Source organism: Oncorhynchus keta, chromosome 20 (assembly GCF_023373465.1).
Source record: "Oncorhynchus keta strain PuntledgeMale-10-30-2019 chromosome 20, Oket_V2, whole genome shotgun sequence".
In the NCBI taxonomy this organism is placed as follows: Eukaryota; Metazoa; Chordata; class Actinopteri; order Salmoniformes; family Salmonidae; genus Oncorhynchus; species Oncorhynchus keta.
This window is the reverse complement of record NC_068440.1, coordinates 45,921,480-45,945,904: the sequence shown is the minus strand read 5'-3', so window position 1 is coordinate 45,945,904 and position 24,425 is coordinate 45,921,480. Positions and strand designations below refer to the sequence as shown.

The following is a 24,425-nucleotide window of genomic DNA, read 5'->3' as shown; positions in this document are numbered from 1 at the left end:
CATCGTCTCCTCCTTCTCTTCATCGTCTCCTCCTCCTCCTATTAAACCTCGTCTCCCTACCCACCCCTTCATCTCTATTAAACCACCCCCTCCTCCTTAAACCACCACCTCCTTCCTCTATTAAACCATCGTCTCCCCCTCCTTCAACCTCTATTAAACCATCGTCTCCACCTCCTTCACCTCTATTAAACCATCGTCTCCCCCTCCTTCACCTCTATTAAACCATCGTCTCCCCCTCCTTCACCTCTATTAAACCATCGTCTCCACCTCCTTCACCTCTATTAAACCATCGTCTCCCCCTCCTTCACCTCTATTAAACCATCGTCTCCCCCTCCTTCACCTCTATTAAACCATCGTCTCCACCTCCTTCACCTCTATTAAACCATCGTCTCCACCTCCTTCCTCTATTAAACCATCGTCTCCCCCTCCTTCCTCTATTAAACCATCGTCTCCCCTCCTTCACCTCTATTAAACCATCGTCTCCCCCTCCTCCTCCTCTATTAAACCATCGTCTCCACCTCCTTCACCTCTATTAAACCATCGTCTCCCCCTCCTTCTCCTCTATTAAACCATCGTCTCCCCCTTCACCTCTATTAAACCATCGTCTCCACCTCCTTCACCTCTATTAAACCATCGTCTCCCCCTCCTCCTCTATTAAACCATCGTCTCCCCTCCTCCACCTCTATTAAACCATCGTCTCCCCTCCTTCTATCTCCCCTCCCCTCCTCCTCTATTAAACCATCGTCTCCCCCTCCTCCTCTATTAAACCATCGTCTCCACCTCCTTCACCTCTATTAAACCATCGTCTCCCCTCCTCTCCCCCTCCTCCTCCTCTATTAAACCATCGTCTCCACCTCCTCCTCCTCTATTAAACCATCGTCTCCACCTCTATTAAACCATCGTCTCCCCTCCTTCCTCTATTAAACCATCGTCTCCCCCTCCTCCTCTATTAAACCATCGTCTCGTCACCTCCTTCCTCTATTAAACCGTCTCCTCCTCTCCCCCTCCTCCTCTATTAAACCATCGTCTCCCCCTCCTTCCTCTATTAAACCATCGTCTCCCCCTCCTCCTATTAAACCATCGTCTCCCTCCTCCTCTCCTCTATTAAACCATCGTCTCCCCCTCCTTCCTCTATTAAACCATCGTCTCCACCTCCTTCACCTCTATTAAACCATCGTCTCCCCTCCTCCTCTATTAAACCATCGTCTTCCTTCACCTCTATTAAACCATCGTCTCCACCTCCTTCTGCTCTATTAAACCATCGTCTCCCCTCCTCCTCTATTAAACCATCGTCTCCCCCTCCTCCTCTATTAAACCATCGTCTCCACCTCCTTCACCTCTATTAAACCATCGTCTCCCTCCTTCACCTCTATTAAACCATCGTCCCCCTCCTTCACCTCCTATTAAACCATCGTCTCCCCTCCTTCACCTCTATTAAACCATCGTCTCCTATTAAACCTCCTTCTCCCTCTATTAAACCATCGTCTCCCCTCCTTCACCTCTATTAAACCATCGTCTCCCCCTCCTCCTCTATTAAACCAAACTCTATTAAACCATCGTCTCCACCTCCTTCACCTCTATTAAACCATTGTCTCCCCTCCTCCTCCTCTATTAAACCATCGTCTCCACCTCCTCCTCCTCTATTAAACCATCGTCTCTCCTCTCACTCCCCCTCCCCCTCCACCTCTATTAAACCATCGTCTCCCCCTCCTCCTCTATTAAACCATCGTCTCCTCCTCCTTCACCTCTATTAAACCATCGTCTCATCCTCCTTCACCTCTATTAAACCATCGTCTCCCCCTCCTCCTCTATTAAACCATCGTCTCCCCCTCCTCCTCCTCTATTAAACCATCGTCTCCCCCTCCTCCTCTATTAAACCATCGTCTCCCCCTCCTTCACCTCTATTAAACCATCGTCTCCCCCTCCTCCTCTATTAAACCATCGTCTCCACCTCCTTCACCTCTATTAAACCATCGTCTCCCCCTCCTCCTCTATTAAACCATCGTCTCCCCCTCCTCCTCCTCCTCCTCTATTAAACCATCGTCTCCTCCTCCTCCTCTATTAAACCATCGTCTCCCCCTCCTTCACCTCTATTAAACCATCGTCTCCCCCTCCTTCACCTCTATTAAACCATCGTCTCCCCCTCCTTCACCTCTATTAAACCATCGTCTCCACCTCCTTCACCTCTATTAAACCATCGTCTCCACCTCCTTCCTATTAAACCCGTCTCCCCCTATTAAACCATCTATTAAACCATCGTCTCCTCCTCCTCACCTCTATTAAACCATCGTCCTCCTCAACTCTATTAAACCATCGTCTCCCCCTCCTTCACCTCTATTAAACCATCGTCTCCCCCTCCTCCAACTCTATTAAACCATCGTCTCCCCCTCCTTCACCTCTATTAAACCATCGTCTCCCCTCCTTCACCTCTATTAAACCATCGTCTCCCTCCTTCACTCTATTAAACCATCGTCTCCCCCTCCTTCACCTCTATTAAACCATCGTCTCCCCTCCTTCACCTCTATTAAACCATCGTCTCCCCCTCCTTCACCTCTATTAAACCATCGTCTCCCCCTCCTTCCCTCTATTAAACCATCGTCTCCCCTCCTTCCTCTATTAAACCATCGTCTCCCCCTCCTTCACCTCTATTAAACCATCGTCTCCACCTCCTTCACCTCTATTAAACCATCGTCTCCCCCTCCTTCACCTCTATTAAACCATCGTCTCCCCTCCTTCACCCTCCACCTCCTCTATTAAACCATCGTCTCCTCCTCCTTCACCTCTATTAAACCATCGTCTCCCCTCCTTCACCTCTATTAAACCATCGTCTCCCCCTCCTTCACCTCTATTAAACCATCGTCTCCCCTCCTTCACCTCTATTAAACCATCGTCTCCCTCCTCCTCTATTAAACCATCACCTCCTAGCTCTATTAAACCATCGTCTCCCCCTCCTTCCTCTATTAAACCATCGTCTCCCCTCCTCCTCTATTAAACCATCGTCTCCCCTCTTCACCTCTATTAAACCATCGTCTCCACCTCCTTCACCTCTATTAAACCATCGTCTCCCCCTCCTCCTCTATTAAACCATCGTCTCCACCTCCTTCTCCTCTATTAAACCATCGTCTCCCCTCCTTCACCTCTATTAAACCATCGTCTCCCCTCCCCCTATTAAACCATCTCCTCCTTCCTCTATTAAACCATCGTCTCCCCTCCTTCACCTCTATTAAACCATCGTCTCCCCTCCTTCACCTCTATTAAACCATCGTCTCCATCCTCCTTCACCTCTATTAAAACCATCGTCTCCCCTCCTTCCTCTATTAAACCATCGTCTCCCTCCTTCACTCTATTAAACCATCGTCTCCTCCTCCTTCCTCTATTAAACCATTTCTCACCATCCTCCCTCCTTCTCTATTAAACCATCTCTCCTCCTCCTTCACTCTATTAAACCATCGTCTCCCCTCCTCATCTCTATTAAACCATCGTCTCCACCTCCTCCTTCACCTCTCTATTAAACCATCGTCTCCTCCTCCTTCACCTCTATTAAACCATCGTCTCCTCCTCCTTCCTCTCTATTAAACCCTTCTCCTCTTCTTCCACCTCACCTCCTTCTCCTCCTATTAAACCATCGTCCTCCCTCTTCATCTCCAAACCACGTCCATCCTCCTCTGTTCCCTATTAAACCTCGTCTCCCCTCCTTCACCTCTATCTCTTAAACCATCCTCACCTCCTCCTTCTCCTCCTTCAACTCCTCCTCCTCCCTTTAAACCTCCTCCTCCTCCTCTCTCTTAAACCATCGTCTCCACCTCCTTCTGCTCTATTAAACCATCGTCTCCCCCTCCTTCACTCTATTAAACCATCGTCTCCCCTCCTCCTCCTCTATTAAACCATCGTCTCCCCTCCTTCACCTCTATTAAACCATCGTCTCCCCTCCCTCCTCCATCGTCTCCACCATCATCTCTATTAAACCATCGTCTCCCCTCCTTCACCTCTATTAAACCATCGTCTCCACCTCCTTCACCTCTATTAAACCATCGTCTCCCCTCCTTCACCTCTATTAAACCATCGTCTCCACCTCCTTCACCTCTATTAAACCATCGTCTCCACCTCCTTCACCTCTATTAAACCATCGTCTCCACCTCCTTCACCTCTATTAAACCATCGTCTCCCCCTCCTCCTCCTCTATTAAACCATCGTCTCCCCCTCCTTCACCTCTATTAAACCATCGTCTCCCCTCCTCCACCTCTATTAAACCATCGTCGTCTCCTCCTCCTATTCCTCTATTATTAAAACCATCGTCTCCCCCTTCACTCTATTAAACCATCGTCTCCTCCTTCCTCTATTAAACCATCGTCTCCCCTCCTTCACCTCTATTAAACCATCGTCTCCCCCTCCTCCTCTATTAAACCATCGTCTCCACCTCCTTCACCTCTATTAAACCATCGTCTCCTCCTCCTTCACCTCTATTAAACCATCGTCTCCTCCTCCTCCTCTATTAAACCATCGTCTCCCTCCTCCTTCACCTCTATTAAACCATCGTCTCCCCCTCCTTCACTTCTATTAAACCATCGTCTCCCCCTCCTTCACCTCTATTAAACCATCGTCTCCACCTCCTTCACCTCTATTAAACCATCGTCTCCACCTCCTTCACCTCTATTAAACCATCGTCTCCCCTCCTTCACTCTATTAAACCATCGTCTCCTCCTCCTCCTCTATTAAACCATCGTCTCCCCTCCTTCCTCTATTAAACCATCGTCTCCACCTCCTTCACCTCTATTAAACCATCGTCTCCCCTCCTTCTCCTCTATTAAACCATCGTCTCCCCTCCTTCAACTCTATTAAACCATCGTCTCCTCCTCCTTCATCTATTAAACCATCGTCTCCCCTCCTCCTCTATTAAACCATCGTCTCCACCTCCTTCACCTCTATTAAACCATCGTCTCCACCTCCTTCACCTCTATTAAACCATCGTCTCCCTCCTCCTCCTCTATTAAACCATCGTCTCCCCTCCTTCACTCTATTAAACCATCGTCTCATCCTCCTCCAACTCTATTAAACCATCGTCTCCCCTCCTTCACCTCTATTAAACCATCGTCTCATCCTCCTCCTCTATTAAACCATCGTCTCCCCTCCTTCACCTCTATTAAACCATCCTCCTTCACCTCTATTAAACCATCGTCTCCTCCTCCTCCTCTATTAAACCATCGTCTCCCCTCCTTCACTCTATTAAACCATCGTCTCCTCTCCCCTATTAAACCATCGTCTCCTCTATTCATAGTCTCCCCTCCTCCTCTATTAAACCATCGTCTCCTCCTCCTCCTCTATTAAACCATCGTCTCCCTCCTTCAACTCTATTAAACCATCGTCTCCTCCTCCTTCAACTCTATTAAACCATCGTCTCCCCCTCCTCCTCTATTAAACCATCGTCTCCTCCTCCTTCACCTCTATTAAACCATCGTCTCCCCCTCCTTCCTCTATTAAACCATCGTCTCCTCCTCCTCCTCTATTAAACCATCGTCTCCTCCTCCACCTCTATTAAACCATCGTCTCCCCTCCTTCCTCTATTAAACCATCGTCTCCCTCCTCCTCCTCTATTAAACCATCGTCTCCCCCTCCTCCTCCTCTATTAAACCATCGTCTCCTCCTCCTCCTCTATTAAACCATCGTCTCCCCCTCCTTCAACTCTATTAAACCATCGTCTCCACCTCCTTCACCTCTATTAAACCATCGTCTCCCTCCTCACCTCTATTAAACCATCGTCTCCACCTCCTTCACCTCTATTAAACCCGTCTCCTCCTCTATTAAACCATCGTCTCCCCTCCTCCTCTATTAAACCATCGTCTCCACCTCCTTCACCTCTATTAAACCATCGTCTCCCCTCCTTCACCTCTATTAAACCATCGTCTCCCCCTCCTTCTCCTCTATTAAACCATCGTAAACTCATTCCTCTATTAAACCATCGTCTCCCTCCTCCTCTATTAAACCATCGTCTCCTCCTCCTTCCCTCTATTAAACCATCGTCTCCCCTCCTTCGGCTCTATTAAACCATCGTCTCCTCCTTCCTCCTCTATTAAACCATCGTCTCCCCTCCTTCACCTCTATTAAACCATCGTCTCCCCTCCTCCTCCTCTATTAAAACCATCGTCTCCCCTCCTCCTCTATTAAACCATCGTCTCCTCTATTAAACCATCGTCTCCCCTCCTTCAACTCTATTAAACCATCGTCCCCCCTCCTTCACCTCTATTAAACCATCGTCTCCCCCTCCTTCCTCTATTAAACCCCTCCTTCATCGTCTCCCCCTCCTTCAACTCTATTAAACCATCGTCTCCCCTCCTCCTCTATTAAACCATCGTCTCCCCCTCCTTCAACTCTATTAAACCATCGTCTCCCCCTCCTTCACCTCTATTAAACCATCGTCTCCACCTCCTCACCTCTATTAAACCACCTCCTTCTATCTATTAAACCATCGTCTCCCCTCCTTCCTCTATTAAACCATCGTCTCCACCTCTTCACCTATTAAACCATCGTCTCCTCTCCAACTCTATTAAACCATCGTCTCCCCTCTTCCCTATTAAACCATCCTCCAACTCTATTAAACCATCGTCTCCCCTCCTCCCTCCATCGTCTCCCCTCCTTCACCTCTATTAAACCATCGTCTCCCCTCCTTCTCCTCTATTAAACCATCGTCTCCCCTCCTTCACCTCTATTAAACCATCGTCTCCACCTCCTTCACCTCTATTAAACCATCGTCTCCCCCTCCTCCTCCTCTATTAAACCATCGTCTCTCCTCCTCCTCCTCTATTAAACCATCGTCTCCCTCCTCAACTCTATTAAACCATCTCTCTCCTCCTTCACTCTATTAAACCATCGTCTCTATTAAACCATCGTCTCCACCTCCTTCACCTCTATTAAACCATCGTCTCCCCTCCTCCTCCTCTATTAAACCATCGTCTCCCCCTCCTCCTCTATTAAACCATCGTCTCCCCTCCTTCTCTATTAAACCCTCCTCTATTAAACCATCGTCTCCCCCTCCTTCAACTCTATTAAACCATCGTCTCCCCTCCTTCTCCTCTATTAAACCATCGTCTCCCCTCCTCCTCCTCTATTAAACCATCGTCTATTCCGTCTCCTCCTCTATTAAACCATCGTCTCCACCTCCTTCACTCCTCTATTAAACCATCGTCTCTCCTCTCTATTAAACCATCGTCTTCTCCTCAACTCTATTAAACCATCGTCTCCCCCTCCTTCACCTCTATTAAACCATCGTCTCCCCCTCCTTTCCTCTATTAAACCATCGTCTCCGTCTCCTCCTCCTCCTCTATTAAACCATCGTCTCCCCCATCCTCCTTCACCTCTATTAAACCATCGTCTCCACCTCCTTCACCTCTATTAAACCATCGTCTCCCTCCTCCTTCACCTCTATTAAACCATCGTCTCCCCCTCCTTCACCTCCTCTATTAAACCATCGTCTCCACCTATTCCATCGTCTCCCTCCTCTATTAAACCATCGTCTCCCCTCCTCCTCCTCTATTAAACCATCGTCTCCCCCTCCTTCACCTCTATTAAACCATCGTCTCCCCTCCTTCACCTCTATTAAACCATCGTCTCCCCTCCTCTATTAAACCATCGTCTCCCTCCTCCTATTAAACCAACTCCCTCTATTAGGCCATCGTCTCCCCCTCCTTCACCTCTATTAAACCATCGTCTCCCCCTCCACCTCCTTCACCTCTATTAAACCATCGTCTCCCCTCCTTCACCTCTATTAAACCATCGTCTCCCCTCCTTCCTCTATTAAACCATCGTCTCCACCTCCTTCACCTCTATTAAACCATCGTCTCCACCTCCTTCACCTCTATTAAACCATCGTCTCCACCTCCTTCTCTATTAAACCTCCTTCACCTCCTATTAAACCATCGTCTCCCCCTTCCACTCTATTCATCTCCTCCTCACCTCTATTAAACCATCGTCTCCCCCACCTCCTTCACCTCTATTAAACCATCGTCTCCTCCTCACAACTCTATTAAACCATCGTCTCCTCCTCTCCTCTATTAAACCATCGTCTCTCCCCTCCTCTCACTCTCTATTAAACCATCGTCTCCCCTCCTTCACCTCTATTAAACCATCGTCTCCACCTCCTCCTCCTCTATTAAACCATCGTCTCCACCATCTTCCCTCCTCTATTAAACCATCGTCTCCCCCTCCTCCTCTATTAAACCATCGTCTCCCCTCCTTCACCTCTATTAAACCATCGTCTCTCCTCCTTCCTCCTATTAAACCATCGTCTCCTCCTCCTCTATTAAACCATCGTCTCCCCTCCTTCACCTCTATTAAACCATCGTCTCCCCTCCTCCTCTGTTAAACCATCGTCTCCTCCTCCTTCACCTCTATTAAACCATCGTCTCCTCCTCCTTCACCTCTATTAAACCATCGTCTCCCCCTCCTCCTCCTCTATTAAACCATCGTCTCCCCCTCCTCCTCCTCTATTAAACCATCGTCTCCTCCTCCTTCACCTCTATTAAACCATCGTCTCCTCCTCCTTCACCTCTATTAAACCATCGTCTCCCCTCCTCCTCCTCTATTAAACCATCGTCTCCTCCTCCTCCTCTATTAAACCATCGTCTCCCCCTCCTCCTATATTAAACCATCGTCTCCTCCTCCTTCACCTCTATTAAACCATCGTCTCCCATCCTCCTTCACCTCTATTAAACCATCGTCTCCCCCTCCTCCTCCTCTATTAAACCATCGTCTCCTCCTCCTTCACCTCTATTAAACCATCGTCTCCTCCTCCTTCACCTCTATTAAACCATCGTCTCCCCCTCCTCCTCTATTAAACCATCGTCTCCACCTCCCTTCACTCTATTAAACCATCGTCTCCCCCTCCTTCCTCTATTAAACCATCGTCTCCCCCTCCTTCACCTCTATTAAACCATCGTCTCCCCCTCCTCCTCTATTAAACCATCGTCTCCTCCTCCTTCACCTCTATTAAACCATCGTCTCCTCCTCCTTCACCTCTATTAAACCATCGTCTCCTCCTCCTTCACCTCTATTAAACCATCGTCTCCTCCTCCTTCTCCTCTATTAAACCATCGTCTCCCCTCCTCCACCTCTATTAAACCATCGTCTCCCCCTCCTTCACCTCTATTAAACCATCGTCTCCACCTCCTTCACCTCTATTAAACCATCGTCTCCCCCTCCTCCCTCTATTAAACCATCGTCTCCCCCTCCTTCAACTCTATTAAACCATCGTCTCCCCTCCTTCACCTCTATTAAACCATCGTCTCCACCTCCTTCACCTCTATTAAACCATCGTCTCCACCTCCTTCACCTCTATTAAACCATCGTCTCCACCTCCTTCACCTCTATTAAACCATCGTCTCCACCTCCTCCTCTATTAAACCATCGTCTCCTCCTCCTTCAACTCTATTAAACCATCGTCTCCCCCTCCTCCTCTATTAAACCATCGTCTCCCTCCTCCTCCTCTATTAAACCATCGTCTCCACCTCCTTCACCTCTATTAAACCATCGTCTCCTCCTCCTTCACCTCTATTAAACCATCGTCTCCCCCTCCTTCAACTCTATTAAACCATCGTCTCCCCCTCCTTCACCTCTATTAAACCATCGTCTCCACCTCCTCCTCTATTAAACCATCGTCTCCTCCTCCTCCTCTATTAAACCATCGTCTCCCCCTCCTCCTCCTCTATTAAACCATCGTCTCCCCTCCTCCACCTCTATTAAACCATCGTCTCCTCCTCCTTCACCTCTATTAAACCATCGTCTCCCCTCCTCCTCCTCTATTAAACCATCGTCTCCTCCTCCTCCTCCTCTATTAAACCATCGTCTCCTCCTCCTTCACCTCTATTAAACCATCGTCTCCCCTCCTTCACCTCTATTAAACCATCGTCTCCCCCTCCTCCTCCTCTATTAAACCATCGTCTCCCCCTCCTCCTCCTCTATTAAACCATCGTCTCCTCCTCCTTCACCTCTATTAAACCATCGTCTCCCCTCCTTCAACTCTATTAAACCATCGTCTCCCCCTCCTCCACCTCTATTAAACCATCGTCTCCCCCTCCTTCAACTCTATTAAACCATCGTCTCCCCTCCTTCACCTCTATTAAACCATCGTCTCCTCCTCCTTCACCTCTATTAAACCATCGTCTCCTCCTCCTTCACCTCTATTAAACCATCGTCTCCCCTCCTTCACCTCTATTAAACCATCGTCTCCCCCTCCTCCTCCTCTATTAAACCATCGTCTCCCCTCCTCCTCCTCTATTAAACCATCGTCTCCTCCTCCTTCACCTCTATTAAACCATCGTCTCCTCCTCCTTCACCTCTATTAAACCATCGTCTCCCCCTCCTCCAACTCTATTAAACCATCGTCTCCACCTCCTTCACCTCTATTAAACCATCGTCTCCCCCTCCTCCTCCTCTATTAAACCATCGTCTCCACCTCCTTCACCTCTATTAAAACTCCATCTCTCTGTCATCCTCTGTTCCCTCCCTCTGTCTGGCTTTGATCAGCCATTCTTCACTTCTCCGATACCTCGGTCTCAAGGAGACGACCCATCCTTGGTCCCTTTTTCCCTACTCCTCATCCCTCCGTCCCTCCCTCCTCCCTCCCTCCCCTCCCTCCCTCCCTCCCTCCCTCCCTCTCTCTCTCTCTCTCCCTCTCCTCCCTCCCTCCATCCCTCCCTCCCTCCCTCCCTCCCTCCCTATTAAACCATCCCTCTCTCTCTCCCTCCTCCCTCCCCTCCCTCCCTCCCTCCCTCCCTCCCTCCCTCCCTCCTTCCCTCCCTATTCCCTCTCTCTTTCCCCCTCCCTCCCTCCCTCCCTCCCCTCCCTCCCTCCCTCCTCCTCCCTCTCTCCCTCCCTCCCTCCCTCCTTCCCTCCCTCCCTCCCTCCCTCCCTCCTCCCTCCCCTCCCTCCATCCCTCCCTCTCTCCCTCTGTCTCCCTCCCTCCCTCCCATTCTCTTCTCCCTCCCTCCCTCCCTCCCTCCCTCCCTCCCTCCCTCCCTCCCATCCTCTCTCTCTCCCTCTCTCTCTCCTCCCTCCCTCCCCCTCCTCCCTCCCTCCCTCCCCTCCCTCCCTCCCTCCCTCCTCCCTCCCTCCCTCCCTCCCTCCCTCCCTCCCTCCTCCCTCCCTCCCTCCCTCCCTCCCTCCCTCCCTCCCACTAGCTTCAGCTTTTCCTTCCTTCCATCTCTGTCCCAATGCATTACTTTTCCCGTTCCTCCCTCTCCCCTACTACCCTTGTCCCCTTACCTCCTTGCAAATTTCTTAAAAACTCTAAAACCATGCATTCTGAGACATCATATAGGGACCCTCCAGTTCGGGACCTGCCTGTTCTGTTTGTCAGTTATCTGATGTAAACCCCCCTCATGTGACATGAGTAATGCACACAAAACTAAGTTAAGGAATGAAATAAGATTACATTTCTATGTTCAAACTCAGAACATTTTCTTGGCTTACATTTGTATTTTTTTATACATTTTTTATTTTTTATTATGCAAAGTTTCCTAAAGACTAGAAGCGAGGCGGCCCTCTCTGTCGACTCAAACCCCCTTCTACGTCTGGTATTTACTTCTCAGTGATGAAACAGTTAATGTTGGACACGTGTGTGTGTGTGTGTGTGTGTGTGTGTGTGTGTGTGTGTGTGTGTGTGTGTGTGTGTGTGTGTGTGTGTGTGTGTGTGTGTGTGTGTGTGTGTGTGTGTGTGTGTGTGTGTGTGTGTGTGTGTAACCACTGGATCGACCTTGTGTGTTCAGCTGAACACTAACGTGAGGAGTTGTATTGACAGGCCTCTAGTACAATATGCTGATAACCCCATCCTACTGTAATGAAACACACAGTTACACACACACACACACACACAGTCACACACGCACACACAGTTACACACACACACACACACACACACACACACACACACACACACACACACACACACACACACACACACACACACATGAAACACACAGTTACACAGTTACACACACACAGTTACACACACACAGTTACACACACACAGTTACACACACACAGTTACACCCAAACGCACAGTTACACACACACACACACACACACACACACACACACACACACACACACACACACACACACACACACACACACACACACACACACACACACACACACACACAGTTACACGCACAGTTACACACACACACAGTTACACACACACAGTTACACACACACAGTTACACACACACACAGTTACACCCAAACGCACAGTTACACACACACACAGTCACATACGCACACACAGTTACACACACACACACACACACACACACACACACACACACACACACACACACACACACACACACACACACACACACACACACACACACACACACACAGTTACACACACAGTTACACACACACACACACACCACACACACACTGTTCCACACACACTACACACACAGTTACACAGTTACACACATTATTACACACTCACACACACACACACACACACACACACACACACACACACACACGCGCATACGCACACACACACGCACACACATTACACACACACACACACACACACACACACACACACACACACACACACACACACACACACACACACACACACACACACACACACACACGACAGCAGTGTGTACGGCTGCATTCACATCGGCTGTTTGTAATAGGTGAATTACCTTGTCTATCTAGTAGCCTTTATTCATTACCAAAACGGCCTTGCTTTAGTGCGTAGGGCGCCGTCCATTGTGCTGATACAGCACAGAGGAGATAGGCTATAGATTATCTGCGCCAACCTGTCACTTAAAAAGCACTCAATCAATGGTCTCGGGGTCTCAGCGTTGGGACTTTATGTTTATTGCAGTACAGCGTGACATAAGCAGAATTCAATATATCCTAGACGAAAAGTATGTGGACACCTACTCGTCGAACATCTCATTCCAAAATCACAGGCATTAATATTAAGTTCGCTGCTATAACAGCCTCCACTCTTCTGGGAAGGCTTTCCACTAGATGTTGGAACATTGCTGCTATAACAGCCTCCACTCTTCTGGGAAGGCTTTCCACTAGATGTAGGAACATTGCTGCTATAACAGCCTCCACTCTTCTGGGAAGGCTTTCCACTAGATGTTGGAACATTGCTGCTATAACAGCCTCCACTCTTCTGGGAAGGCTTTCCACTAGATGTTGGAACATTGCTGCTATAACAGCCTCCACTCTTTAGGAAGGCTTTCCACTAGATGTTGGAACATTGCTGCTATAACAGCCTCCACCCTTCTGGGAAGGCTTTCCACTAGATGTTGGAACATTGCTGCTATAACAGCCTCCACTCTTCTGGGAAGGCTTTCCACTAGATGTTGGAACATTGCTGCTATAACAGCCTCCACTCTTCTGGGAAGGCTTTCCACTAGATGTTGGAACATTGCTGCTATAACAGCCTCCACTCTTCTGGGAAGGCTTTCCACTAGATGTTGGAACATTGCTGCTATAACAGCCTCCACTCTTCTGGGAAGGCTTTACCACTAGATGTTGGAACATTGCTGCTATAACAGCCTCCACTCTTCTGGGAAGGCTTTCCACTAGATGTTGGAACATTGCTGCTATAACAGCCTCCACTCTTCTGGGAAGGCTTTCCCTAGATGTAGGAACATTGCTGCTATAACAGCCTCCACTCTTCTGGGAAGGCTTTCCACTAGATGTAGGAACATTGCTGCTATAACAGCCTCCACTCTTCTGGGAAGGCTTTCCACTAGATGTTGGAACATTGCTGCTATAACAGCCTCCACTCTTTTAGGAAGGCTTTCCACTAGATGTTGGAACATTGCTGCTATAACAGCCTCCACCCTTTTGGGAAGGCTTTCCACTAGATGTTGGAACATTGCTGCTATAACAGCCTCCACTCTTCTGGGAAGGCTTTCCACTAGATGTTGGAACATTGCTGCTATAACAGCCTCCACTCTTCTGGGAAGGCTTTCCACTAGATGTTGGAACATTGCTGCTATAACAGCCTCCACTCTTCTGGGAAGGCTTTCCACTAGATGTTGGAACATTGCTGCTATAACAGCCTCCACTCTTCTGGGAAGGCTTTCCACTAGATGTTGGAACATTGCTGCTATAACAGCCTCCACTCTTCTGGGAAGGCTTTCCACTAGATGTTGGAACATTGCTGCTATAACAGCCTCCACTCTTCTGGGAAGGCTTTCCACAAGATGTTGGAACATTGCTGCTATAACAGCCTCCACTCTTCTGGGAAGGCTTTCCACTAGATGTAGGAACATTGCTGCTATAACAGCCTCCACTCTTCTGGGAAGGCTTTCCACTAGATGTTGGAACATTGCTGCTATAACAGCCTCCACTCTTCTGGGAAGGCTTTCCACTAGATGTTGGAACATTGCTGCTATAACAGCCTCCACTCTTCTGGGAAGGCTTTCCACTAGATGTAGGAACATTGCTGCTATAACAGCCTCCACTCTTCTGGGAAGGCTTTCCACTAGATGTTGGAACATTGCTGCTATAACAGCCTCCACTCTTCTGGGAAGGCTTTCCACTAGATGTAGGAACATTGCTGCTATAACAGCCTCCACTCTTCTGGGAAGGCTTTCCACTAGATGTTGGAACATTGCTGCTATAACAGCCTCCACTCTTCTGGGAAGGCTTTCCACTAGATGTTGGAACATTGCTGCTATAACAGCCTCCACTCTTCTGGGAAGGCTTTCCACTAGATGTAGGAACATTGCTGCTATAACAGCCTCCACTCTTCTGGGAAGGCTTTCCACTAGATGTTGGAACATTGCTGCTATAACAGCCTCCACTCTTCTGGGAAGGCTTTCCACTAGATGTTGGAACATTGCTGCTATAACAGCCTCCAGTCTTCTGGGAAGGCTTTCCACTAGATGTTGGAACATTGCTGCTATAACAGCCTCCACTCTTCTGGGAAGGCTTTCCACTAGATGTTGGAACATTGCTGTGTTGATTTGATTCCATTCATCCACAAGAGTCCGGCGTTGATGTTGGGCGATTAGGCCTAGCAGTCGGTGTTCCTATTCAACCCAAAGGTGTTGGATGGGGTTGAGCTCAGGGCTCTGTGCAGGCCAGTCAAGTTCTTCCACACCATCTCGACAAACTGGAACTAAGGGGGCCAATAGCCCGAACCAAAAAAAACAGCCCAAGACCATTATTCCTCCTTCACCAAAATGTACAGTTAGCACTCGGGCCGGTAACATTCTCCTGGCTTCCGCAAAACTCAGATTCGTCCCAGATGGTGAAGTGTGATTCATCACTCATGAGAACGCGTTTCCACTTCCCCAGAATCCAATGGGGGCTTCACAGCACTTCAGCCGACTGTTGGCATTGCGCATGGTGATCTTAGGCTGGTGTGCGGCTACTCGGCCACGGAAACCCATTTCATGAAGCTCCCGATGAACAGTTTTTGTGCTGACGTTGCTTCCAGAGTCTGTTTAGAATCTGTAGTGAGTTTTGCAACTGAGGACAAGCAATTTTTACACGCTTCATCACTCTGCGGTCCCGTTCTGTGAACAAGTGTGGTCTACCATTTAGCGGCTGAGCCGTTGTTGCTCCTAGACGTTTCCACTTCACAATAACAGCACTTAACACAATTAACTGGGGCAGCTCGAGCAGGACAGAAATGTGACGAACTGACTTGTTGGAAGGGTGGCATCCTATGACGGTGCCACGTTGACGGTGCCATTCTACTGTCAATGTTTGTCTATGGAGATAGCATGGCAGTGTGTTTTCGGTTTTACACACCTGTCGGTCAACAGGTGTAGCTGAAATATCCAAATCCACTCATTTGAATGGGTGTCCACATACTTTTGTATTTATAACGTAATTCCAATGCAAGAGCCCCCCAAAATTGGGCCCCATCACCAATTTCAACGGTACTTTAGTCACTTACTGAAGGCAGGGTGATGTTCCAGCTCTCTTCAGACAGTAGCTACCCAAACCAGGCCTATCTGAAATGAGAAAATGATCAATGAAACCTCCAGATAGCCTGTTATTGTTCTGATAGATGCCTCCGAAGTAGATTTCTTATATAATAGATAAACACAGACCAACTCAGTTGTTTCCCTCCAGGCAAAACGAGAGAAAATTAAACCGGTGTTTTCTGGGTCACTAATCTGGCAACCTGGATATTTCACGCTTTTAATCTAAATTGTGCTGATCGACAGTGTCAAGTTACTTTTCAGTGCGTTCACACAAAGTCGCCATGCAAAATAAAGGGGCTGCACATGGTGCAACCTGATCTCACAGACTAGACGTAATGGTGCAACCTGATCTCACAGACTAGACATAATGGTGCAACCTGATCTCACAGACTAGACATAATGGTGCAACCTGATCTCACAGACTAGACGTAATGGTGCAACCTGATCTCACAGACTAGACGTAATGGTGCAACCTGATCTCACAGACTAGACATAATGGTGCAACCTGATCTCACAGACTAGACGTAATGGTGCAACCTGATCTCACAGACTAGACGTAATGGTGCAACCTGATCTCATTGACTAGACGTAATGGTGCAACCTGATCTCATAGACTAGACGTAATGGTGCACCAGGGTAAAACAACTTGTGTCACATTCCGTGTGCCAACCTGATCTCCTAGACTAGACGTAATGGTGCACTAGGGTAAAACAACTCGTGTCACGTTCCGTGTGCCAACCTGATCTCCTAGACTAGACGTAATGGTGCACCAGGGTAAAACAACTCGTGTCACATTCCGTGTGCCAACCTGATCTCATAGACTAGACGTAATGGTGCACCAGGGTAAAACAACTCGTGTCACGTTCCGTGTGCCAACCTGATCTCACAGACTAGACGTAATGGTGCAACCTGATCTCATTGACTAGACGTTATGGTGCAACCTGATCTCACAGACTATACGTAATGGTGCACCAGGGTAAAACAACTTGTGTCACGTTCCGTGTGCCAACCTGATCTCCTAGACTAGAAGTAAAATAGTATATTAAATTCCAAAACACTGAAATTAGTATGTTAACGTTTGATATGGTTACATAAGACAGTATTTCTGAAGTAAACCTCTATGTTTTATGTAAATGATCAGTGTCCTTAAAACTGGCCACATTCTTGTATTTCAAAGACAAAGGAACAAAAATAATAAAACAATATAAATGCTTTTTGATTACATTGTCTTCATCCAGATCTAATTTTTTATTTTACCTTTATTTTACAAGGCAAGTCAGTTAAGAACACATTCTTATTTTCAATGACAGCCTAGGAACAGTGGGTTAACTGGTCTAGGAACAGTGGGTTAACTGCCTGTTCAGGGGAAGAACGACAGATTTGTACCTTGTCAGCTCAGGGGTTTGCACTTGCAACCTTCCGGTTACTAGTCCAACACTCTAACCACTAGGCTACCCTGCCGCCTCTACACTCTAACCACTAGGCTACCCTGCCGCCTCTACACTCTAACCACTAGGCTACCTGCCTCCTCTACACTCTAACCACTAGGCTACCTGCCTCCTCTACACTCTAACCACTAGGCTACCCTGCCTCCTCTACACTCTAATCACTAGGCTACCCTGCCGCCTCTACACTCTAATCACTAGGCTACCCTGCCTCCTCTACACTCTAACAACTAGGCTACCCTGCCTCCTCTACACTCTAACCACTAGGCTACCCTGCCGCCTCTACACTCTCTACACTCTAACCACTAGGCTACCTGCCTCTAACCACTAGGCTACCCTGCCGCCTCTACACTCTAACCACTAGGCTAACCCTGCTACCCGCTACCCTCTAGGCACTCTAACCACTAGGCTACCTGCCTCTAACCACTAGGCTACCCTGCCACCTCTACACTCTAACCACTAGGCTACCCTGCCGCCTCTACACTCTAACCACTAGGCTACCCTGCCTCCTCTACACTCTAACCACTAGGCTACCTGCCTCTAACCACTAGGCTACCCTGCCGCCTCTACACTCTAACCACTAGGCTACCCTGCCTCTACACTCTAACCCGCCTCTACACTCTAACCACTAGGCTACCCTGCCTACACTCTAACCACTAGGCTACCCTGCCGCCTCTACACTCTAACCACTAGGCTACGCTGCCGCCTCTACACTCTAACCACTAGGCTACGCTGCCTCCTCTACACTCTAACCACTAGGCCACCCTGCCGCCTCTACACTCTAACCACTAGGCTACCCTGCCGCCTCTACACTCTAACCACTAGGCTACCCTGCCGGCCTAATGTGTTATATTATCCTACATTAACTTCACATTTCCCAAAAACTTATTTCAAATGGTGTCAAGAATATGCATGTGAAAATTTAAAAAAAGGGTCCTATCCTTAGAAGGGCCCTCAATGCTTGTTGTAGAAAACCTGGCCCTACGGTACTGCCCAGGGACAGAGAGGAAAACCTGGCCCTACGGTACTGCCCAGGGACAGAGAGGAAAACCTGGCCCTACGGTACTGCCCAGGGACATGGCGTCTGGCTTGACGTTCTTGGACCCTGGCCGGTAGGAGATGGAGAAGTTGAACCGGGTGAACAGCAAGGCCCATCTCGCTTGCCTGGAGTTGAGGCGCTTGCCAGTACGGTGATACCTCAGATTTTTGTAGTCAGTCCACACAATGAATCGATGATCCCGCCCCTTCTAGCCAGTGCCTCCATTCTTGCAACACCATCTTCTCCATGAGAAGCTCTCGATTCCCCACATCATAGTTCCTCTTCGTGGCATTGAGGTTGTAGGAGAAGAAGGAGCAGGGATGCAGCTTAAGGTCCAGGGCAGAACGTTGGGACATGACAGTCCCCAGTCTGACATCCGAAGCATCGACCTTCACCACAAACTGATGGGAGGGGCCAGGATGAACCAATATAGGAGTAGTGGTGAAGCAATGTTTGAGGTCCCGGAACGCTTGGTCAGCGGCAGAGGACCAACTGAACGCTACCTTGGTAGAGGTGAGTACAGACCAGGGGAAAGACAGGGTGCCCTGTAACCCCAGATAACGCTGCCTTGGTAGAGGTGAGTACAGACCGGGGGAAAGACAGGGTGCCCTGTAACCCCAGATAACGCTGCCTTGGTGAGTACAGACGGGGGGAAAGACAGGGTGCCCTGTAACCCCAGATAACGCTACCTTGGTGAGTACAGACCGGGGGAAAGACAGGGTGCCCTGTAACCCCAGATAACGCTACCTTGGTAGAGGTGAGTACAGACCGGGGGAAAGACAGGGTGCCCTGTAACCCCAGATAACGCTACCTTGGTAGAGGTGAGTACAGACCGGGGAAAGACAGGGTGCCCTGTAACCCCAGATAACGCTACCTTGGTAGAGGTGAGTACAGACCGGGGAAAGACAGGGTGCCCTGTAACCCCAGATAACGCTACCTTGGTGAGGGGGAAAGACAGGGTGCCCTGTAACCCCAGATAACGCTACCTTGGTAGAGGTGAGTACAGACCAGGGGAAAGACAGGGTGCCCTGTAACCCCAGATAACGCTACCTTGGTAGAGGTGAGTACAGACGGGGAAAGACAGGGGGAAAGACAGGGTGCCCTGTAACCCCAGATAACGCTACCTTGGTAGAGGTGAGTACAGACCGGGGAAAGACAGGGTGCCCTGTAACCCCAGATAACGCCTTGGTGAGTACAGACCTTGGTAGAGGTGAGTACAGACCGGGGGAAAGACAGGGTGCCCTGTAACCCCAGATAACGCTGCCTTGGTAGAGGTGAGTACAGACCGGGGGAAAGACAGGGTGCCCTGTAACCCCAGATAACGCTACCTTGGTAGAGGTGAGTACAGACCGGGGGAAAGACAGGGTGCCCTGTAACCCCAGATAACGCTACCTTGGTAGAGGTGAGTACAGACCGGGGGAAAGACAGGGTGCCCTGTAACCCCAGATAACGCTACCTTGGTAGAGGTGAGTACAGACGGGGGGAAAGACAGGGTGCCCTGTAACCCCAGATAACGCTGCCTTGGTAGAGGTGAGTACAGACCGGGGGAAAGACAGGGTGCCCTGTAACCCCCCCAGATAACGCCCTACCTTGGTAGAGGTGAGTACAGACCGGGGAAAGACAGGGTGCCCTGTAACCCCAGATAACGCTACCTTGGTAGAGGTGAGTACAGACCGGGGGAAAGACAGGGTGCCCTGTAACCCCAGATAACGCTACCTTGGTAGAGGTGAGTACAGACCGGGGAAAGACAGGGTGCCCTGTAACCCCAGATAACGCTACCTTGGTAGAGGTGAGTACAGACCGGGGGAAAGACAGGGTGCCCTGTAACCCCAGATAACGCTACCTTGGTAGAGGTGAGTACAGACCGGGGAAAGACAGGGTGCCCTGTAACCCCAGATAACGCTACCTTGGTAGAGGTGAGTACAGACCGGGGAAAGACAGGGTGCCCTGTAACCCCAGATAACGCTACCTTGGTAGAGGTGAGTACAGACCGGGGAAAGACAGGGTGCCCTGTAACCCCAGATAACGCTACCTTGGTAGAGGTGAGTACAGACCGGGGGAAAGACAGGGTGCCCTGTAACCCCAGATAACGCTACCTTGGTAGAGGTGAGTACAGACCGGGGGAAAGACAGGGTGCCCTGTAACCCCAGATAACGCTGCCTTGGTAGAGGTGAGTACAGACCGGGGGAAAGACAGGGTGCCCTGTAACCCCAGATAACGCTACCTACCTTGGTAGAGGTGAGTACAGACCGGGGAAAGACAGGGTGCCCTGTAACCCCAGATAACGCTACCTTGGTAGAGGTGAGTACAGACCAGGGGGAAAGACAGGGTGCCCTGTAACCCCAGATAACGCTACCTTGGTAGAGGTGAGTACAGACCGGGGAAAGACAGGGTGCCCTGTAACCCCAGATAACGCTACCTTGGTAGAGGTGAGTACAGACCGGGGGAAAGACAGGGTGCCCTGTAACCCCAGATAACGCTACCTTGGTAGAGGTGAGTACAGACCGGGGGAAAGACAGGGTGCCCTGTAACCCCAGATAACGCTACCTTGGTAGAGGTGAGTACAGACCGGGGGAAAGACAGGGTGCCCTGTAACCCCAGATAACGCTACCTTGGTAGAGGTGAGTACAGACCGGGGAAAGACAGGGTGCCCTGTAACCCCAGATAACGCTACCTTGGTAGAGGTGAGTACAGACCGGGGAAAGACAGGGTGCCCTGTAACCCCAGATAACGCTACCTTGGTAGAGGTGAGTACAGACGCTACCTTGGGGGAAAGACAGGGTGCCCTGTAACCCCAGATAACGCTACCTTGGTAGAGGTGAGTACAGACCGGGGGAAAGACAGGGTGCCCTGTAACCCCAGATAACGCTACCTTGGTAGAGGTGAGTACAGACCGGGGAAAGACAGGGTGCCCTGTAACCCCAGATAACGCTACCTTGGTAGAGGTGAGTACAGACCGGGGGAAAGACAGGGTGCCCTGTAACCCCAGATAACGCTACCTTGGTAGAGGTGAGTACAGACCGGGGGAAAGACAGGGTGCCCTGTAACCCCAGATAACGCTACCTTGGTAGAGGTGAGTACAGACCGGGGGAAAGACAGGGTGCCCTGTAACCCCAGATAACGCTACCTTGGTAGAGGTGAGTACAGACCGGGGAAAGACAGGGTGCCCTGTAACCCCAGATAACGCTACCTTGGTAGAGGTGAGTACAGACCGGGGGAAAGACAGGGTGCCCTGTAACCCCAGATAACGCTACCTTGGTAGAGGTGAGTACAGACTTGGTAGAGGTGAGTACAGGGGGAAAGACAGGGTGCCCTGTAACCCCAGATAACGCTACCTTGGTAGAGGTGAGTACAGACCGGGGGAAAGACAGGGTGCCCTGTAACCCCAGATAACGCTACCTTGGTAGAGGTGAGTACAGACCGGGGGAAAGACAGGGTGCCCTGTAACCCCAGATAACGCTACCTTGGTAGAGGTGAGTACAGACCGGGGGAAAGACAGGGTGCCCTGTAACCCCAGATAACGCTACCTTGGTAGAGGTGAGTACAGACCGGGGGAAAGACAGGGTGCCCTGTAACCCCAGATAACGCTACCTTGGTAGAGGTGAGTACAGACCGGGGGAAAGACAGGGTGCCCTGTAACCCCAGATAACGCTACCTTGGTAGAGGTGAGTACAGACCGGGGGAAAGACAGGGTGCCCTGTAACCCCAGATAACGCTACCTTGGTAGAGGTGAGTACAGACCGGGGGAAAGACAGGGTGCCCTGTAACCCCAGATAACGCTACCTTGGTAGAGGTGAGTACAGACCGGGGGAAAGACAGGGTGCCCTGTAACCCCAGATAACGCTACCTTGGTAGAGGTGAGTACAGACCGGGGAAAGACAGGGTGCCCTGTAACCCCAGATAACGCTACCTTGGTAGAGGTGAGTACAGACCGGGGAAAGACAGGGTGCCCTGTAACCCCAGATAACGCTACCTTGGTAGAGGTGAGTACAGACCGGGGGAAAGACAGGGTGCCCTGTAACCCCAGATAACGCTACCTTGGTAGAGGTGAGTACAGACCGGGGGAAAGACAGGGTGCCCTGTAACCCCAGATAACGCTACCTTGGTAGAGGTGAGTACAGACCGGGGGAAAGACAGGGTGCCCTGTAACCCCAGATAACGCTACCTTGGTAGAGGTGAGTACAGACCGGGGGAAAGACAGGGTGCCCTGTAACCCCAGATAACGCTACCTTGGTAGAGGTGAGTACAGACCGGGGGAAAGACAGGGTGCCCTGTAACCCCAGATAACGCTACCTTGGTAGAGGTGAGTACAGACCGGGGGAAAGACAGGGTGCCCTGTAACCCCAGATAACGCTACCTTGGTAGAGGTGAGTACAGACCGGGGGAAAGACAGGGTGCCCTGTAACCCCAGATAACGCTACCTTGGTAGAGGTGAGTACAGACCGGGGGAAAGACAGGGTGCCCTGTAACCCCAGATAACGCTACCTTGGTAGAGGTGAGTACAGACCGGGGGAAAGACAGGGTGCCCTGTAACCCCAGATAACGCTACCTTGGTAGAGGTGAGTACAGACCGGGGAAAGACAGGGTGCCCTGTAACCCCAGATAACGCTACCTTGGTAGAGGTGAGTACAGACCGGGGGAAAGACAGGGTGCCCTGTAACCCCAGATAACGCTACCTTGGTAGAGGTGAGTACAGACCGGGGAAAGACAGGGTGCCCTGTAACCCCAGATAACGCTACCTTGGTAGAGGTGAGTACAGACCGGGGGAAAGACAGGGTGCCCTGTAACCCCAGATAACGCTACGTTGGTGAGTACAGACAGGGGGAAAGACAGGGTGCCCTGTAACCCCAGATAACGCTACCTTGGTGAGTACAGACCGGGGGAAAGACAGGGTGCCCTGTAACCCCAGATAACGCTACCTTGGTGAGTACAGACCGGGGGAAAGACAGGGTGCCCTGTAACCCCAGATAACGCTACCTTGGTAAGTACAGACCGGGGGAAAGACAGGGTGCCCTGTAACCCCAGATAACGCTACCTTGGTGAGTACAGACAGGGGGAAAGACAGGGTGCCCTGTAACCCCAGATAACGCTACCTTGGTGAGTACAGACCGGGGGAAAGACAGGGTGCCCTGTAACCCCCAGATAAAGCGGAAATAAACGTTGGAAAACCTCAGGAAGCATTTCAGCTGCACCTTCCAAGCAGATATGATGTAGCCCAGAAACGGGATGGTGGAGCGATGGAAATCGCACTTTTCGGCCTTAAAAAAACACCTGGTTCTCCAGAAGGCGTTGAAGAACCTGTCGCACGTGTTCTTGGGGGGAGCGAGAGGAGACATCAATCATTCACCAGGTGCATTGGTGAGGCCAAAAGGAATGACCAGATATCCGTAGTGGCCGCTGGCCATGTTGAAGGCGGTCTTCCACTCTTCGCCCTCCTGTATCCGTAGGCGTTTCCTATATCCAGCTTTGAGGAAACAGTTGCGGCTCGAAGGTAGAGGAAATGAGTGGTAGCGAATAATGGTTCATCACAGTAATGTCATTGAGTCCCCGGTAGTCAAAACATGGGTCTGGTCCTTTTTCTCCACGGAGAATAACCCTGCGCCAGGGGAGAGGAAGAGGGAAGGATATATCCTGCTTCTAGGGAGTCCCCTGATGAAAGTCTCCATAGCCTTGGTATCTGGTAAGGTTTTCTCCACAACGAATAACCCTGCGCCAGGGGAGAGGAAGAGGGAAGGATATATCCTGCTTCTAGGGAGTCCCCTGATGAAAGTCTCCATAGCCTTGGTATCTGGTAAGGTTTTCTCCACAACGAATAACCCTGCGCCAGGGGAGAGGAAGAGGGAAGGATATATCCTGCTTCTAGGGAGTCCCCTGATGAAAGTCTCCATAGCCTTGGTATCTGGTAAGGTTTTCTCCACAACGAATAACCCTGCGCCAGGGGAGAGGAAGAGGGAAGGATATATCCTGCTTCTAGGGAGTCCCCTGATG

The 24,425-nt window shown here is 50.0% G+C and overlaps 1 long non-coding RNA gene across 1 annotated transcript; it reads right to left on the bottom strand.

The window, feature by feature from the left end:
* Positions 1-17,345: 17,345 nt before the first annotated feature.
* LOC127910068 (uncharacterized) lies at positions 17,346-18,230 on the bottom strand. Its single transcript, XR_008073848.1, has 3 exons — positions 18,196-18,230; positions 17,867-17,932; positions 17,346-17,474 (listed from the first exon to the last, which is right to left on the bottom strand). It is a non-coding gene; the product is annotated as an uncharacterized LOC127910068 (long non-coding RNA).
* Between the last annotated feature and the right edge of the window lie 6,195 nt (positions 18,231-24,425).